This window comes from Panthera tigris, chromosome B1 (genome assembly GCF_018350195.1).
Source record: "Panthera tigris isolate Pti1 chromosome B1, P.tigris_Pti1_mat1.1, whole genome shotgun sequence".
In the NCBI taxonomy this organism is placed as follows: Eukaryota; Metazoa; Chordata; class Mammalia; order Carnivora; family Felidae; genus Panthera; species Panthera tigris.
In genome coordinates, this window is record NC_056663.1 from 72,281,219 (window position 1) to 72,302,282 (window position 21,064).

The 21,064-nt window shown below is 38.1% G+C and overlaps 1 pseudogene; it reads left to right on the top strand.

The window, feature by feature from the left end:
- Positions 1-20,781, top strand: part of LOC107179814 — a 50,227-nt pseudogene extending 29,446 nt beyond the window's left edge.
- Positions 20,782-21,064: the final 283 nt, after the last annotated feature.

Sequence of the window (21,064 nt, forward strand, 5' to 3'; positions counted from 1 at the left end):
AGTAAGATGATATGGTCATTATAAGTTGCTGACCAGATATGTCAGATAAACAAATGGCTGGCTGCCAAAAACAAAAAAACAAAAAAAACAAAACAAAAAAAAAAACCAAGGGAACAATGAAAATCTGAACTTTTGGAGAATAATAGACCATTGCAAGCTAGAGAAAAGATGCCATTATACAAAACCAGAGACCATTTCCATTTGGAAACATACAATACAACCAACCCCTTTCAATCCAATCTCAGAGTGGAATGATGGTAAAACTAGCTTCCTATGAAGTGTTCCTATCTGTATCTTCCCTGGACTGTTTCCCACACAATCCCATGTTCCCTTCTTGATTCCTTCCTAAACTGGTCTACCAGGACGCTCTGGTGTCTTGTGGAAAAAAGAAAACTTTTTTATTCAATGTATCCTATTATTTTATTTTCTTTTTCTAAGAGATTTAGAGGATGTGGTGGCAACCACAATGGGCAAAGAGAGAATGATGTGTGAGTGTGTTGTGGTGCAGTTAGGTATAACACAAGCGTGCAGATGACCGGTGGGTTCAGGCAAAGACTGTGGATGATGCTTCTACTATAGATTTTGAAGGGATAGAAGAAACAAAGGGATCCAAATTAGAGTTCTTTGAGGAAAAAGGCAGCTAAAAATGGTAAGGAGTGCCCTGGGAAGTGTTTTCTTTACCTTAACTAAGTATCACTTTGAATATAGAGAAAAGAAAACACACGGCGATTGTTCTCTAGTTGGAAATGTGCCAAAAGGATGATTGCGATCAAATGATTAAGTTCAATGAAATAATTTCTGTCAAGCAAGAACTAAAATTTCTGTTCATTGACCCTAACAAGCTAATTATTTGAAGACCTGTTCTTCATTTTGTATCAAAATGAAGTATTCAGTGATTATATATTCATCAGAAATATGGCAGATAAAAGGGTAGAGCTCACCAGGGGGAGGTGATAATCGCACCCTTTCCTTAATTTAATAGTGGCCTCAGCTCTAATCAACACATGGGAAAATGCATCTCAATTAATCCCTTCACTAGTAAATGGGAAATGACTCAGACTCGGCATTTGTTTTACTCAGCCACACTAATCAGTATAGAAGGAAACTCATGTAGACCAAAGAGAGAAGGGGAAATGCAGGAGATAGAGCTGGGGGAGCAGGGTTGCCCTAGAAAAGGGATGAGAGGAAAAGAGACCTCATCATGCATTGCTATAGACTTAAAAAAGGATGAACTCTACAGATGTCTGTAGATTCAAATGAACTCGATTTTGTGAGTTTGTCTTAAAAGGTTGAAATTGGAATACTGATTTCAGATAATACAGAGGTTTTCAAATTTTCTTGGTTCACAGTGCCCTTAGTATCCCAGTAATTTCTTATACCCTCCCTACCCAGGCCAAAAAATATATATATGAGTTACTTAGATCCAAACAGCTTAATAAGATTTTGCGTCCTAAAGCTTAGCAGCTGTGTAAAATATAATATGTACAATTTGAAAGGGGAAAGTAGTTTTTTTGTTTCAGTCTCAGCCATCATTACCTATTAGGAGATTAGTGAGCCTGATGGGTGCTGTGCAACTTCTCAACACTTGGAATAGCAATAGACACTAACATTCACGTTTTTTGTTCCACCTTAAATTTCACATGGTATTTGCTTTTTATCACAGAAACCACTAAATCATGGCTCCACAAAGACATGGTGTCACTGAAAGGAATGTAGCACAATGTAACGTGGAACTATGGACTACCTTACGCTAGTAGTTCATGTGGCATCTACCGATGCTGCTGTATTTCCGTCAAAAATTTAAAATATCCTTGGGCGCCTGGGTGGCTCAGTCAGTTGAGCGTCCGACTTTGGCTCAGGTCATGATCTCATCATCTGTGGGGTTGAGCTCTGTTTTGGGCTCTGTGCTAACAGGTGGGAACCTGGAGCCTGCTTCGGATTCTGTGTCTCCCTCTCGCTCTACCCCTCCCCCACTCATGCTTGCTCTCTCTCACTCTCTCTCACTCTCTCTCTCTCAAAAGTGAATAAAATTAATTTTTTTTTAATTTAAGTATCCTGCAGTGCTCCCTGTGAATAATCTATGGTGTCTCGAGGTACTTTGGTGCACAGTTTGAGAATCATGGGCAAAAAATTATTCTTAGAAATACGTGACAGAAATCAATTGAAGAAACAGTATTTTATACCTAAGAAGTAGCATACATAGAAATTTAGGTTAAAAATGCATGTGATGTTTGAAGAATAGAAAGTAACTAACAAAAAGAACAAAGATGTATATGATACCTACTATGTGCCAGATGCTGTTTAGCAATGGGGACACTAAGGTGAACAGGGTTGACATTATCACTGTCTTCATGGAATAAAAGAAGATACAAGCAAACAATCAATTGTGGAATAAAGGTAAACCTGGAAGAAAAAAAGCAGAAAAGGATTTATGAATAAGTGATGTTGAAAAGTACACCTTAAAGATTCATAGTAGTAAACCAGGTGAAGGAGGGTCTGAGGAGGATATTTCAGACATATGGAATAAAACAGAGAGAGCTCCAAAGTTCCATTCAATTATTCATTCATTCAATAAATATTTATTGTTTTATTTTATTTTATTTTATTTTATTTTATTTTAGAGAGAAAGAGAGCATAAAGTCAGGGAGAGGGGCAGAGGGAGAGAGAGAGAATCTCTAGCAGGCCCCACACTCAGCACAGAGCCAAATGTGGGACTCCATCCCATAAACCTGGGATCACAACCTGAGCCAAAATCAAGAGTCAGATGCTCAACCAACTGAGCCACCCAGGCACCCCTCGTTCAATAAATATTAACTGGGCATTGTTATTTATCAGATGCTGTTCTATGTTCTGAATATACAGCAGTAAATAAAACAAAGTCACTGATCTCTTGGAGCCGCCTTATAGTTAAGGAAGACAAACTATATATATACACATACATAGACACAATATGTGCAATATATATATATATATATATATATATATATGTATATATGTATATATTCAATATCAGAGGTTGATAAATGTCATAAAGGCAATTTAGACCAAAAAAGAAAGAAAGAAAAGGAAAGAAAATTTAGCCAGAATGAAGGGATAGAGGGTATTAGAGAAGTTCTGTGACAGTAAGCTTTGAAGGGCTCAGTATGCTAAAAGTCACTCTGCATAACTGGAAGCCAGAGTGGAAGTGCAGGGATAGGTGGTTGGGAGTGACGATAGAAGCTGAGGCTGAAGAAGCTCCGTGGCCTTGGGAAATAACTGTGCAGACGGACTTTTCTACTTTAAGAGTTACTGAAAAAGGATCAAAATAACAGTATGAAGAGGTGCACCTGGGTGGCTCAGTCGGTTAAGTGGCCGACTTTGGCTCAGGTCATGATCTCGCAGTCAGTGAGTTCAAGCCCCGCGGCCAGCTCTGTGCTGACAGCTCAGAGCCTGGAGCCTGTTTCGGATTCTGTGTCTCCCTCTCTCTGACCCTCCCCCGTTCATGCTCTGTCTCTGTCTCAAAAATAAATAAACGTTAAAGAAAATAATAATAATTTAAAAAAATAGTATGAAGAAAGAATTTTTTACCAAAAAAAAAAAAAATCATGCCAGAAAATAAAAGACTGCAAGTAAATTAAAGGTATAATTAGATTCTTGTTTTATAAGAGGAAAAAGGATGAATTTTTGGTTAATTATTTTTTGATATTGTTACTCTCTCTCTCTTTTTTTTTTTTTTTTTGGTAACTCTTTTTTTTTTTTTTTAGTTTATTTATTTATTTTTAGAGAGTGAGAGAGAGAGAGAGAGAGAGAGAGAGAATCCCAAGCAGACTCAGCACTGTCAACACGAAGACCAATGCAGGGCTCAAACTCACACACCATGATATCATGACCTGAGCCGAGGTTGGACGCTTAACCAACTGAGCCACCCAGGCACCCCGGGTAACTCTTAAGGTAGAAAAATTAGGTCATGAAACAAGTCTTAACAAACTTAAGAACACTGATATTATACTAACTATATTTTCTGATCACAAGAATGAAACTAGTAGGGTGCCTGGATGGCTCAGTCGGTTGAGCGTCTGACTTTGGTTCAGGTCATGATCTCACATTTTGTTAGTTCGAGACCTGAGTCAGGCTCTGTGCTGACAGCTCAGAGCCTAGAGCCTACTTCAGATCTTGTGTCTCCCTCTCTCTGCCCCTCCCCCACTTGTACTCTGTCTCTCTCTTTCTCTCTCGCGCGCAAAAATAAACATTAAAAAATATTTTTCACAAGAATGAAACTAGAAATCAACAACAGAAAGAAAACTGGTAATTTCATAAATATGTGGAAATTAAAGGACATAAATTTGAATCAACATTGGGTTAAAAGAAATCAAAATAAAAATTAAAAAATATCTCAAGAAAAATAATAGCACAACTTACCAAAACTTATGGAATGTAGCAAAAGCTGTAGAAAGTAAGAAGTTCATAGCAATAAAAATGTACATTCAAAAAAGAAGAAAGATCTCAAGTAAATAACACAACTTCACACTTCAAGGAACTAGAAAAAATAGCAAATTAAAGCCAGACTAAGAAAAAGAAAAGACTAAGAAAAAGAGAAGACACAAGTAAATAAATCAGAAATGAAATAAATATAATTATAATTGATTACACATAAAAAAAAGGATCATAAAAGACTATAAAAACAATTTTACGCTAACAAACTGTAAGAAATAGGTAAATATGTAGAAGTATGTAATATATTAATTTATATCTGAGGAAACAGAAATATAGATCTGAGCAGATCTATAACCAGCGTGGAGATTGACTCAGTACTGAAAATCCTCCCAAGAAAGAAAAGCTTGGGACTAGAACACTTCACTGGCAAATTCTACCAAAGTTTAAAGAAAAATTAATGCTAATCACTCAAACTCTTCCAAAATATTGGAGAGAAGGAATAGTTCCAAACTTATTTGATGTGACCATCATTATCCTATACCAAAGCCATACATAGACATCACAAAAATAAGGGAACTACAGTCCAATATCCCTAATGAACACATATGCTAAAACCCTCAACAAAATATTAGCAAACTGAATTTAACAGTACATTAAAAGGTCAGACACCATGACCAAGTCTGATTCATCCCTGGAATGCAAGGATGATTCAATATACAAAAATCAATTAATATAACACATTACATTAACAGAATGAAGGATAAAATCTATGTGATTATCTCAATAGATTCAGAAAAAGAATTTGGCAAAATTCAACACCCTTTCATGGTAAAAATGCTCAACAAACTAGATATAAAAGGAGTGTACTCAAACATAATTAAGGCCATATATGACAAACCCACAGATAACATCATGTCAATGGAGAAAAATTGAAAGCTTTTCCTCTAAGATCAGGAACAAGACAACGGTGCCCATTCGCAGCTGTACAGGAAGTCCTAGCCAGAGCAAATAGGCAGGCAGGCAGGCAGGGAGGGAGGGAAGGAAGGAAGAATGGAAGGAAGGAAGAAATGCATAAACTGAAAAGGAAGTAAAATTGTCCCTGTCTACAGATGACACGATCTCATATATAGAAAACTCTCAAGTCTCCATTTAAAAAAAAAATGTTAGAATAAATTAATTCAGTAAAGGTGCATGATACAAAATCAACATTAAAAAATCCAGCTGAGTTTCTAAACACTAACACCAAACTAACTAAAAAATAAAAAAATAAAAATTAGGAACACAATCTTATTCACAATAGCAGTAAAAAGGAATAAAATATGTAGGAATAAACTTAAAGAGATGAAAGGCTTGTATACTGAAAACTACAAAACATTAATGAAAGAAATTAAACAAGTCATAAATAAATGAAAAGACATTCCATGTTCAAGGACTGGAAGATGTAATATTGTTAAAATGCCCATACTACTTAAGCAATCCACAGATACAGTACAATCCTTATCAAAATCCCAATGATATGTTTTTACAAAAGAGAAAAAAACAATCCTAAAATTTGTATCGAACCACACACACACAAAAAAAAACATAAATAATTACTATTCAGCATTTAAAAAGAAAGTTCTGGGGCGCCTGGGTGGCTCAGTCAGTTAAGCGGCCGACTTCGGCTCAGGTCATGATTTCACGGTCCGTGAGTTCGAGCCCCGAGTCGGGCTCTGTGCTGACAGCTCAGAGCCTGGAGCCTGTTTCCGATTCTGTGTCTCCCTCTCTCTCTGCCCCTCCCCCGTTCATGCTCTGTCTCTCTCTGTCTCAAAAATAAATAAATGTTAAAAAAAATTTTTAAAAAAAAAGAAAGTTCTATGATATATGATAACATGGATAAATCTTGAGGATATTATGCTAAGTGAAATAAGTCCATCACGGAAAGACAAACACTGCATGATCCATTTACATGAGATATTTAAAATAGTCAAATTCATAAATTCAAAGAGCAGAATGGTAGTTGGCAGGAACTGGGGGGAAGGGGACGTGGAGAGTTACTAATCAGTGGGCATAAAGTTTCAATCTTGCCCTAGAGATCTGCTGTACAACTTTGTACTTACAGTCAACAAAAACCTACTGTGCAATTAAAAATTTGTTAAGAAGGTAAATGTCATGTTAAATATTCTCTCCACAATAACATACAATTTTTAAAGAAGTAAAATAAAATGTTTCATATAAACTGATATATTTATATGAGAAACATGATCTTACTTTTAAAATCCCTATTCTTAATAGTCACCACTCACACCACCAGAAGCTTCTCACCAACTTTCTCCAAAGATAAAAGTTTTGCTGTGTTCCTTGGCTTTCCTATCTTCTCCGATATACACTATTTCCAAATTCCTTCCACTTTGTATGCAGAGAAGTTTAGTTCTTTTCTGTTTCATGGTCTTGTGAATCATTCCCTTGAAGAACAATCTTCCCCAGACACGAGGAAGCCTATCATTACATTAACATAAACAGAAACAGTTTCAGTCCTAAGATAAATTCTGGGGTCAGCTATTGAAATTACATCATTTAACCTACCTTGATGTGTGTGCATGAGTTTGAATAGGTGTGTACATGTATGTGCATGTGTGTGTATCATAGAAAAAGAAAGAGAGGGAGAGAGAGAAAGACATGGGGGAGAGAGAGAGGAGAGACTAATTCTAGTTGAACTACAGAACATAAAAAGCCAAGAGTAGTCTTGAGAAGGGAGCTAGTTTAATTCTAGATACATTTTTTAGTCTAATGTGTCTGTAGACTTTGGAGGTAGAAATGAACAACAGATGGCTGGAAATTTAAGACCTGGAATTTATTAAAAATGCATTGTTAAATTAGTGTTAAATGTCATATATGAGAGAATTTTATTTTATTTTATTAAAGTTTATTTATATATTTTGAGAGAGAGAACAGGGAAGTGGCAGAGAGAGATTCCAAACAGAGATCTGTCAGTGCAGAGCCCAGCATAGGGTTCGTTCTCATGAACTGTGAGATCGTGACCTGAGCCAAAATCCAAATTCCAATGCTTAACCACCTGAGAGACGCAGGCACCCCCATATATGAGAGATTTTTAGCTAGTAGGATTTTTTGTCAGTATGAAAATAGTGATTCGTGTTCTCTAATTTTTATAATTTTACCCTCATCTTCCCAAGGAAAAGAATGTGAAATGTAAATTCTAAAATTCCTTGTCTTACCATTTTGAAGTGTCTGAAATTTGAAAACCATCCAGTAACAGTCATGACCAGCTGAATGATACAATCCTCCACTGCTTACAGAGGCCAGCATCCTGATTGCCCGAGTTTCTCTGGGCAACACATGACCCTAGAGCAACCTGAGAGCCCCTTGCCACTCTTGAGGGTTCTTCCCGGCCACCGTTTACATACCATCAGTTCACCAAAGTGCTATTTCAGTTGGTCAGATACTGAAATTGATCAAAATGCTTCAAAATGTCTCCTGTTTGTAGAGGGAATATTCCTGCCTGGACTCACAAGGAGGAAACTGCCGACCAAACCTCCACGTCCTGGCGAAGGTACTGCAGAGGGGACATCCGCTTATCTCTCCACCCTGTCATTTACTCTGAGATGAGTTATACTATGCAGAGCCGATTTAGAAAAATAGACTACTACCGGTAAAATATTAAAGTATGACTTTTTCAGGACTCATTTATTTTTCTTTATGAACCATAGCTATTCCTTATTCTCAATTTTGGCATTTCCGGCTGGAATACACATCTTAGGAAAGAAAAAAGGCCATTTTCTTGTGCACACTATCTGTTCATCCCTACACTGTGACAGGTTGTTGCATGAATGATGAGAATGCATGAGCTCAGCCTGCTCACTATCAACAGCCTAATGGCTCACGTGGTGCCAAGATGCATCAGTTAGTACCAGGGTGAACAGCCCAGCTGTCATCGGTCACAGAACGTTTGGAAGGCTGTTCCTTGTATGATTCCTAGGCTGTGGGACAATTAGCCCAGTTCTAACACTAACCCATTTCATTTTCTCAGTTCAAAAAATTTTCATATTTTCCTCTATCCTTTCAAATGTTTCATATTTTAGGAGAGTAAAAGCAGATAAATGCTCTGTCCAACCAAATCCTGCCTATTCCCCTGGGCCTCTTCCTTTCAGTGCTATTTCCCCAGATACTGCTCTGCTTTTCAGTCTATTTATTGCTTCTCCACTCTGAGCGGCGTCTACTAGCTACATGACCCCACTGGCAGTTGAGCACAGCAATAACAATGACTTCTTCCGTGACCAGTTTAATTGAGGAATCTCACCACATTGGGGTATATGTTTAAGATGTTATTTTTCAAACAACTGACAGCAACTGTGCTCTGCCTACCCCTCGACTTCTGCCAAATACCAAACTCTATTTATGAGATCCCAGCCGGCCTCTATAACTTTTCTTTAATGTTTATTTATTCTTTGAGAGAGAGGAAGACAGAGCATGAGTGGGGGAGGGGCAGAGAGAGACGGAGACACAGAATCTGAAGCAGGCTCCAGGCTCTGAGCTGTCAGCACAGAACCTAATGGGGGGGAGGAAGGGTCCTTCCCTCAGGAAGGAACTGAACCGTGAGATCATGACCTAAACTGAAGTTGGACACTTAACCAACTGAGCCACACAGGCGCCCCTGCTTCTACAACTTTTCACTTTCTGTTTAGTACTGGCTATTGCATTTTAGTTCCTAAGACTCAGTACTGATCATTTTTAAGCTTTAATCCCATATCTAAGTCAATCTGACTGCAAATCCCCTCCTCCTTCACCTCACCTATGGAGGATCGAATTTGGAGTAGAGTGAGAAGGAGTATAAAATGATCTACTTTTTCATACTCCTTTCTTTCTCACGTGTATTACTCTGGTTTTGGGGAGGGGAGTGGGAAAAGCCTTTTCCTTTCATGGTCATTTGATTCTTGGATTGACTATGCTTCTCTTTATGGGTCATAAACAACTTTATGTCAGTGGTTGTTAGGGGTTCTCATTCTGTTGATAATCACCACTGACCTGGCTTATTATCTCCAGACTTATGTGGATCAGTGGAAGCCCAACAAAACCTTGCTGACATGGTATGCAATCCCATAGAATCAATGGGTCCTTGCAAGAATCAGCTACATTTTCAAGCCATCCCTACCAGCACCCCCATGCCACATTCCTCTAGCATTTGAACTACATTGCCTCACATGTGTTGGTTCCAGTGAACCTACAGTTTGGTCTCATTCATTCCTTATTACCCCAAATCTGGAGCTGCTGGAGCAGGTAGGCTCTGTAATCTGCATTGTTTGAGAACTAGGAATTTGAAAGGGTAATCTCTGCCTGACCATGCTGCCCTTTCTGCAATTCTGGGACCACATGAACAAGTAGACAAGACTGGTAGCTAAGAGAACATCCACTTCATAGTATAATTTTGTTGTAGAGAGAATAATGCATCCCCAAAGGATGTTCACATCTTTACCTTCAGAATCTGTGAATATGTCAGTCTTCACGGCAAAAGGGACTTAGTAGATGTGATTAAGTTAAAGATTTTAAGATGAGAAGTTTATCCTGAATTATCGGAGTAGATACAGTGAATCACAAGGACTCCTATAAGATGGAGGCAAGAGGGTCAAAGCTGTGAGATGAAGTATGACAATGAAAGCAGGGGCTGGAGTTACACACTCTGAGGATGAAAGAAAGAGCAGAACTCAAGGCAGGTAGACAGTTTCTACATTCTGGAGAGGTAAGGAATGGTAAGGAGAAAGGTAAGGAAATGAATTCTCCTCTAAATTCTCAAGAAGGAATATAGTTCTGTTGAACTCTTGATTTTAGTCTCAAAGATCCATTTGGACTTCTGACCTCCAAAACCGTAAGATGATAAATTTGTATTGCTTTAAGACACAGAGTTTGTGTCTTAATTTGTAACAGCAGCAATAGGAAATTAGTACAGACAGCAACAGCACCTTCTTTCTACACGCACAAAATTTGCAAGTCCACCAAAGGTGTCTATTGACCAAGTATCTTCTTGCCCCAGAGAGTGGTAAGAGGGACAGATAGCTTTTCTTTAAGAGCTCTTCTCTTCTCACAAAAGGTGCTCTCCCCTAATTCCCAGGCACCCTCCTGGGTCAGAGCCTCTTTAACACCTCATGCAGAGCTGGCATCTCAGTCAAAATCTGGTTCTTTTCCAAGCTGATTTTGAAAGTTTATAATTTTATTCTCAACAGGGCCTTAATTTAGCTGTTTTCCGCATACCCTATACTGTATACCGAGGTACCTCACAGCATCCTGTTACACTATTTCCAATTATCCCACAACTAAGGCATTTTTTAAGGAGGTTAAGACACAATATGGTACTTAATTGTCACTAAACTAGTGGTGGGCTGGCCATTGTCTAACAACTAGAGAGGAAAGGGGGCCGATTTGTAACATTTGTATCTTTGTATAAATAGCCCACCCTGGCTAATTTCAAGCTGTGATATCAGTGAACATGGAGCTGGGAAGAGATGTACAGAAGCACATAATTATATAGGATTTTCATTGCATTAATATGGTAATAAATGTAAATATAATAAATAGTAAAATATAATAGATATAATAAAATAACCAGAAAGTGATGAGTTTTGAATATTTATTACCTTTTATAATTTTATATACATTTTATAATCATATCATTTATTTGATTTAAGTTTATATACACACATATCATATATATTACTTTTAATTATGTCTATGTTGAGTAACTAGGTAAAAAATTCTTGAAAACTTTTGAGCCAGCTCCAATGCACCACTGAAAAAATAAAACCAAAAATAGCTTTATTCTTTTACTAAATCCCAGCAATAATGTTTTTCAAATTCAGAAAGCTAGAAAGCAGAAAAGCCAGTATTTCAATAGAGGTCTTCTAAATCCAAATTCTATGTTATCTTCTCTGCATTTTGCTTCTGTAGCCTGAGTTGTGACATTTATCAACGTACATTTTCCACCAAGATGTTCTCTGACCAAAGGTTTCTAAGATACAAAAGTCTGGGATACAACATTCCCTCTCTCCTTCTTGGAAATTCATGATTAACATTAGCATGTTATATGTTATGAAAATCCTTGATGTAAGCATCTAGTTAATTTTAACTTAATCAGTGCAGTGTTTCCAAAAATATCTGACCAGGAGCCTCTTCCTTATCTTTTTATGGTACAGGTATACCTTGTTTGCTTGTGCTTCATTTTACTGCATTTCACAGAAACCGGGTTTTGTGTGTTTGTTTGTTTTGTTAGTTTTGTTTTTACTAATTGAAGGTTTGTGGCAACCCTCTGTCAAGCAAGACTATCAGAGCCATTTTTCCAACAGCATTTGCTCACTTCGCGTCTCTGTGTCACATTTTGGTAATTCTCACAATATTTCAAACTTTTTCATCATTATTATCTGTGTTATGGTGATCTGTGATCAGTGATCTTTGATGTTACTGTTGTAATTGTTTTGGGAATGCCAGGGACCACACCCATATAAAACAGTGAACTTAACTGATAAATGTTGTATGTGTTCCGACTGCTCTGCCAACTGCCTGTTCCCCCATCTCTCTCTCTCTCTCTCTCTCTCTCTCTCTCTCTCTCTCTCTCTCTCTCTCTTCGAACCACCCTATTCCCCAAGAGACAACAATATTGAAGTTAGGCCAATTAGTAACTCTTTAAAGCCTTCTCAGTGTTCAAGTAAAAGAAGGAGTTGTATACCTCTCACTTTAAAGCAAAAGCTAAAAATAATTAAGCTTGGCAAGGAAAACATGTCAAAAGCCAAGATAGGTGGAAAGCTTTTGTACCAGTTAGTCAGGTTTTCAGTGCAAAGGAAAAGTTCTTGAAAGAAATTAAAGGGGCTGTGCCAGTGGGCACATGAATGCTAAGAAAGCAAATCAGCCTTATCGCTGATATGGAGAAAGTTTGAGTGGTTTGAATAGAAGATCAAACCAGCCACAACATTCCCTTAAACAAAAGCCTAATCCAGAGCATGGCCCTAATTCTCTCCATTTCTATGAAGGCTGAGACAAGAAGCTGCAGAAGAAAAGTGTGAAGCTAGGAAAGGTTGGTTCATGAGGTTTAAGGAAAGAAGCCGTCTCCATCACATCAAAGTTCAAGATGAAGCAGCAAGTGCTGATGGAGAAGCTACAGCAAGTTCTCCAGAAGGTCCAGCTGAGATAATTCATGAAGGTGGCTACACCAACCAACAGATTTCCAGTGTAGATGAAACAGCCTTCTACTGGAAGGAAAGGTCATCTAGGAGTGTCGTAGCTACAGAGGAGAAGTCAATGCCTGACTTCAAAGATTCAAAGGACAGGTTGACTCTCTTGTTAGGGGCAAATAAGAGCTGGTGACTTTAAGCTGAAGCCTCTGCTTATTGGCCGTTCTAGGAATCCTAGGGGCTTGAGAATTATGCTAAAATCTATTCTGCCTGTGCTCTATAAATGGAACAACAAAGTCCAGATGGCAGTCCATCTGTTTACAACATGGTTTATTGTATATTCTAAGCTGTTGAGACTTACTACTCAGAAAAAAAGATTCCTTTCAAAATATTCCTGCTCATTGACAATGCACCTGGTCACCCAAGAGCTCTGGTGGAAATGGATGAGATTCATGTTGTTTTCATACCTGCTAACACAACCTCCATTCTGCAGCACATGGATCAAGATTTTGCAGTGCCTGGGTGGCTCAGTCAGTTAAGCATCTGACTCCTGGTTTCAGCTCAGGTCATGATCTCACGGTCTGTGAGTTCAAGCCCCGCATTGGGCTCTGTGCTGATTGCAGGAAGCCTGCCTGGGATTCTGTCTCCCTCTCTCTCTGCCCCTCCCCCACTCATTCTCTATCTCTCTCTCTCTCAAAAAAAAAATAAATAAATAAAAAATAAAAGAAGTAATTTCAACTTTCAGGTCTTATTATTTAAGAAATTCATTCCATAAGTCTATAGCTGCCAAAGACAGTGACTCTTTTGATGGATCTAGGCAAAATAAATTGAAAACCTTCAGGAAAGAATTCATCATTCTATATCACATTAAGAACATTTATGATTCATGGGAAGAGGTCAAAATATCAATATTAACAGGTGTTTGGAAAAAGTTTATTCCAACCTTCATGGATAACGTTGAGGGGTTGAAGACTTCAGTGGAGGAAATAACTGCCAATGTGGTGAAAATAGCAAGAAAATTAAAACCAGGAGTGGAACCTGGAGATGTGATTGAATTGCTACAATTTCAGGATAAAATTTTAACAGATGAGGAGTTGCTTCTTACAGATGAGCAAAGAAAGTGATTTCTTGAAATGGAATCTATTCCTGGTGAAGATACTGCTAATATTATTGAAATGACAACAAAGGATATAGAATATTATATAAGCTTGGTTGATAAAGCAGCAGCAGGGTGTGAGAGGATTGAATCCAATTTTGAAAGTTCTCCTGTGGGTGAAATGCTATCAAACAGTGTCACATGCTACAGAGAAATTGTTCATGAAAAGATGAGTCAATTGATATGGAAAACTTTATCATTGTCTTATTTTAAGAAATTGCCACCCCAGATTTCAGCCACCACCACCCTAATCAGTCAGCAGCCATCAACATCAACGTTAGATCATTCACCAGCAAAAAGATTAGGGCTCCTTGAAAGCTCAGATGATGGTTGGCATTTTTTAGCAATAAATTATTTTTTTAAATTAAGGTAAGTACATTATTACCTTTTAGATATAATGCTATTGTACACTTAATACACTATGGTATAGCGTAAACAACTTTTATATGCCCTGGAAAACCAAAAAGTTCATTTTACTTGCTTTATTGTGATATTCAATTTATTGCAGTTGCCTGGAACCAAACCCACAATACCTCTGAGGTACGCCTGTACCAGCTAAATTCCAATAGTACACTTGTTCCAGGAGACCCATTGTATGGCATATATGTTCATTTCTCATGTGTGCACTTGTCTCCCACAAATTGTTGGAAACTTATTGGCCACAGGAATTATACCTCAACTATTCTTATACCCTCCTTAGTATGTGAGGGCTTAGTAGAGTAGAGACTCTGTACACATTTTTTAACTGAATGAAATTCAAATAAATGCCAGTCAGGAGCAATGAAAATACAATGACATTTCCTTGAGGTGATAGTCTCTCTCTTGCAAGATACAAACACACATTACTGATATATTTTAATTTAAGCTCATAATTTTTCTTTGCTTTCATTATTATCTCCACTTTACGGATATCGAGCCTAGAAAGAAATTAAATCTTGCCTAATAAAGGGTTGTTTTTGTATTGTATATTCCTCACATATCACTTAAATCAGTCAAGCAATAGAGAAAATATTAGAACTCTCAAATGGAGAGTACATGAATTTAGCTTTATTATCACAGCACTTAGGGGCCACTTTCCTATTAAGATAAGATTTTGAGCTTTGTCATGTGCTTTAACATTCCCAGTTAGATGCCAATCTGACCTCCAGTGTTTCTCAGTGTTAAATCAGATGGCTTCCTCCTCAGCCATAAAAAAGAATGAGATCTTGTCATTTGCAACAGCATAGATGAACCTAGAGGGCATCATGATAAGTGAAATAAGTCAGACAGAGAAAGACAAATGCCATATGATTCCACTTATATGTGGAATCTAATAGAAACAAAACAGATGAACAAACAAAACACAACAGAAACAGACTCAGAGACACAGGAAGCAAACTGGGGGCTGCCAGAGGGTAGAGGGGCTGGGGACATAAGTGAATGGGGCTAAGAGCGATAAACCTCTACTTATAAAACATAGTGGACCTTTGAACAATGTGGGAGTAAGGAGCTCTGACCCCTCCATGCAATCAGAAATCTGCTTGTAACTTTTGAGTCCCCCAAAACTTAACTACTCACAGCCTACTGCTAACCAGAAGGCTTACTGATAACATAAACAGTTGATTAACACATATTTTGTAGGGGTGCCTGGGTGGCTCCGTCGGTTAAGTGTCCGAGCCCGGAGCCTGCTTCGGATTCTGTGTCTCTGTCTCTCTCTGTCCCTCCCCCACTCGCTCTCTCTCTCTCTCTCTCTCAAAAGTAAGCATTAAAAAACACATATTTTTGTATGTGTTACATGTATTATATACTCTATCATTTGTTTTAATGTTTATTTATTTATTTTGAGAGAGAGAGCGAGCAAGGGAGAGACAGAAGGAGACAGAATCCTAAGCAAACTCTGTTCCATCAGCACAGAGCCCAAAGCAGGGCTCAGCCTCATGAACCACAAGATCATGACCTGAGCCGAAATCAAGAGTCAGCCGTTTAATCAACTGAGCCACCTAAGTGCCCCTATATATTCTATTCTTACAATAAAGTAAGCTAAAGAAAAGAAAACCTTATTAAGAAAATCATAAGGAACAGAAAATACATTTAGAGTTCCATGCTGTGTTTATTTATTTATTTATTTTTAATTTTTTTTTTTAACATTTATTCATTTTTGAGACAGAGAGAGACAGAGCATGAACGGGGGAAGGTCAGAGAGAGGGAGACACAGAATCCGAAACAGGCTCCAGGCTCTGAGCTGTCCGCACAGAGCCCGACGCGGGGCTCGAACTCACAGACCGCGAGATCATGACCTGAGCCGAAGTCGGATGTTCAACGACTGAGCCACCCAGGCGCCCCCTGTGTTTATTTTTAAATCCATGTAAACATGGACTTCTGTAGTTCATACCTGTGTTTTTCAAGGGTCAACTGTAAATAAATCTTAGGTATGTAATGTACAGCATAGGGAATATAGTAAAAAATATTAAAATAATTTCATATAGCAATAGATCATGACGACTAAATATGGGGATCATTTTGTAATGTATAAAAATATTGACTCACTGTGATGTACACCTGAATCTAATCAGATTTTTATGTCTATTTATACTTCAATAAAATAAATAAATAAGTGAGTAGGTTCAGATCCCCTCAGATATTTTCAGCTATTAACTCCTTTTAGTTATCCACTTAAAAGTCCTTAATAAGTAGTTACAATTGTAAAAAAAAAAAAAATCCTACGGTATCCAAATAAAGAGCAATAGACATGAGCTGCTATCCAAGTATTTATCAGAAGCTTAGTTGAAAGAAACATTTACAGAGGGTTTCCTGAAGATATTTAATAGAGTCCAACCCACTCCTTACTGATACCACCTTTTTCATTGTAGTAAGATCTTAGGAAGTTTAGAGAAATAGATGAAAAAGAATATATTTTATCATATTGTATAATATGCTATTACATGATACTTTATGGCATAAATAAAAAAGTTTTATTTTGTTTTGCTTGTCTAATAATAGAAGAGCTGCTACCGATGTTAACAGATGAATTCTAGAGGGTTTTCTGCAAGTAAACCACAAAAGCTACTCTTGCAATGGAACTGAATTATCAAACTTTCATAGAACCAAATAAGAGACGCTTGGTGGGAATAAAAAGTCGAATCTGCCCGTCAGCAACACCCACCATAAGCAGTCACTTGCAGAAGTATCACTATGGACTAAGTAAATCTACAAGAAGAGGCTCTTTGAGCCTTTTTCACTTGTAAATAGGGAATTTCTCTTTCATTCCTTGATGCATTGTATAAAATTATTTCCAGATATCTCATCATTCCTGTTGCCTGTCTCATGTTATTTGCTGCAAAGTTAAGTATGATTGCAAAAAAAATGTATGCACAAAGAGAATTGATACTTTAAAAAAAATTTTTTTTAATGTTTATTGATTTTTGAAGGAGAGACAGAGCTTGAGCAGGGAGGGGCAGAGAGAGAGGGAGACACAGAAATGGAAGCAGGGTCCAGGCTCTGAGCTCTCAGCACACAGCCCGATGTGGGGCTCAAACTCACAGACCATGAGATCATGACATGAGCCAAAGTCGGACACTTAACTGACTGAGCCACCCAGGCATCCCAAGAATTGATACTTTTTAAATACTTAACTAGGAAACATTTTTATGTTGATAAAAACAATTAATGGGGCTCCTGGGTGGCTCAGTCAGTTAAGCGTCTGACTTCGGCTCAGGTCATGATCTCACAGCTCATGAGTTCGAGCCCCACGTCAGGCTCTGTGCTGACAGCTCAGAGCCTGGAGCCTGCTTCAGATTCTGTCTCCCTCTCTCTCTGACCCTCTCCTGCCTATGCTCTGCCTGCCTCTCTCTTTCAAAAATAAATAAACATCAAAAAAAATTTTTTTTAATTAAAAAAGAGTTTCTATAACAATGTTTGAAATAATGTATTTGCAGAGTTGACTGGAGGAGGATTTTAAGAGAAATGTCCATTGGTTCAAGAGAACTGTCCATTGGTTCATTGATTCCACGCCTATGCAATGACACATATAATGTGTCAAATACCAGGACCCCAATTCCTACAGAAGAGTTTTGCTTTTTGCAGATTTTGTTGCCTTCTATTATACATCTTTGTCTTTTGTTTTTGTTTTATAACTCTTTATCTTGTTTAAAGACTCATTTTTAATCTAATGGCTTGCTTACTTTTTTGTTATTTTTAACTTTTTATTGAAGGATAATGTACATATGGAAACATGTACAATTCAGAAGGGTACATATTTATGAATTTTCAAAAAGTGAATACATCCATGATCCCAGCACCCAAATCAAGCAATAAAATCTCACAAACACCTCCAGGGCCCACCTCATGCCCCTTTCATTCACCACCCTTTCTCTCTCCTGGCCGCTACAAGCGTAGATTAGTTTGGCCAATTTTTGTAGTTTATTTATAAATGGATCACACCATATATACTGTTTTGCTTCATTTGCTCAACACTCTATTTGAGAAATTCATCCAGCAGTGTGCTGGAGAAGTTATAACAACTGACTGATTTCAAGCTCCCAGCATGCAGTCACTGATCACAGAGTCGGGAAGGGAGCTGGTACAAGCCAACTGCAGCACAACACTGAATTAATTTATCCACATTGTTGTGGGTTCATTCTCCTGATTATAGTGCCCCAAAGTTATGTGCTAATGTATATTATCCTTAAAAAGACTTAGATCTAAGAAATCCACACAGGATGTGATTAGTTAGTTGTCTTTTTTACACCATGATATTGTTGTATTTTTCTAGCTGTCTTATATATAAATGAAAGCAGATTCAAGAACATTTGGGAGGTTTATTTTCCAGGGATTTATCAGCCAAATCCAACTGTTTAATGATCATAGATCCTACTTCTCAGTGAGTCTTTTAAATGCACTCTCATGTAAAACAATTAATTAAAAATTCAGTTTTTAAGGGAGCCTGGGTGGCTCAGTCAGTTAAGCATCTAACTTCAGCTCAGGTCATGATCTCACAGTTCACGAGTTCAAACCCCATGTTGGGCTCTCTGCTGTCAGCACAAAGCCCACTTCGGATCTTCTGTCCCCCTCTGTCTCTGCCCCTCCCCTGGCCCCTCCTTTCCCTCTGTCTCTCTCAAAATAAAGAAAAAAATAAACTTTAAAAAATCCATTTTTTAAAAAGTGCTCATCGAAGACGAATCTGAATTGTGAGCTCCGACTCTCATTAATTTCTTCATACTGGTGAGTTCTTTATACTTGAACCCATCTTTGCTGGGTCTAGAATTAAGCCTATTCCATTTTTGAAGGAAAACATTCTATTTCTTACAACTGATATGATTATTAGACACTATAAGTCTAAATAGGAGCAAATTTATTTCTACTGAAAACATTGTTTTTGAAACATCTGTTCATGATATTGCACAATGTTCTTTTTAAGGACTATTGAAGTAGTCTCTTTCTGGATCATACTAATTGTGTCTCCTTCTTTGTGCACTGACTGCCAAAATCTTTAGGACAAATCAGTGGATCACCACTAGCAACGTATCAGGGTATATGCTGTACCAGACCAACCTGGTTCAATGTGAGACAGAAGCACGGAAGGGTATGAATATCAGGAGGTGAGATGAGTGGGGGCTGTCTTAGAAGCTGGCTACTACAACCTCCAAATATTCTCTGAAACAATGTAAATATATGGTAATATTCCCATGGGAATATATGTTGTATGGGGGATGGGGAAAGAAGAGTTTTGAATAGCTTTATTGCAAGTGGAATTTATGTCCATTATGATTTATCTTATGGAATAAAGATCCTTAAGACAACACAGACACCATGCTACAGTGGAGTGGGAAGAGGGGGTAATGAGAAGAAGAAAGAACAAGGATTTGTGGCTTTAACTGGTCTAAGCAAGCTGACGAAGTTTTTAGAAACAAAAATTATACCAGTGAAGTAGTTTTATTATTTTATACCAGAAGAATTTTACTCTAAGTATGTGTTAACTCGGATGCTTTTGCTTTCAAGTGACAGAAACCTCAACCCAAATTGTCTTCGGGAAAAAACTGTGATGACCTATGTATACCGACCCATACAACTGAATGGTTTTGGAGAGGGATGGGGGTAAGACTGGCTTCAAGTACAACTGGACATGGGCTTCTCCCCCACCCCACCTCTCCCTCTCAGATTCCCACCTTAGTTCAAGGAAGGCTGGGAAAGTGGGTTTCTGGTATTTTCATCTGCAGTAGTGAAGACAGAACTTACCTCCCCTAATTTGAGGAATTCCCCAACAACAAGTTGGCAAAGCTCCTGTACAGGGACCACCCTAAATAACAACTTTGGAATGCCTCTTTCTTGTGTGATTTGCAGCACTGGTGGTTAGGTGATCAAACAGCCATTTCCAGCCCTTTTCTCTTGTGCTCCTCTCTGCCATCAAGGCCGGAAAACCTCATCTCTTTCCTACTCTCCTGTGCCGGTAGGAGTGGCCAAAGATGTGGCCAGTGAAGTATAGCTTCAGATTTCTAGGCAAGAGAAGAGGGTGCTGAGGGCTTTCAGCTCTTCCTCCACCCCACGCACATATATCACTGGTACCATGTGTGGAGCTGTAGATCCCATTTGGCATCATGAGACCAAAAATATGAGAATGAAAGGTAGCAGAAGTAAGAAGGGCAGAGCTAGGACCCCGGTGATGCTGATGAGCAGCTGAACCAATGCTACCGGGCAACAACCTCAGACTTCTTGTCATGGGAGACAGATGAACCTCTGTCTGACTACGCCATCTTCAAGACAGAGTTAATGTAACTTACACCTAATATATATTTGGACTAAAACAGGTGGAGTCCCAGGATAGAAACTAAAAAGCCATCAAACTGACCCAAGGCAGCAGCATGGAGGCCAGGCATCTGGGAGGTAGTTTCTCTAAGACGTGAACTGTTCCACTACCTCTATCTCAGGGTTCGCCAGAAGCTGCTTTGCCAAAAGTTTGGCTATCCAGATAACATGGAGCAAAGCGAGCATGCCTTAGCAAAGCAGTACAATTATAACAATTCCAAAACTAAAATCTGCACGGGACAAGTGGCTACCAAAGTGTCACTTAAGACCCTGATATGACTTTGCATCAAACAGAGCCTTCACGAGCACTGAGTAGTAGTAGGGCCTGATTTTAAAGAAAGATATGAAGATTTGGGGAAAGACACAAGAAAAATAATAAAGATGACAAGCTTTGGAAAATAATTAATTTTTGAAAGAATAAAACAATTGTTCTTATTGTGGCCAGAAAATAGAAGGAGGCCATTTTATGATTTTAATAATCATCACCAAGCTTATGATGTGCTGTGACAACTAAATCAGAATGCTATTAAATAAATAAATAAATAAATAAATAAATAGATAG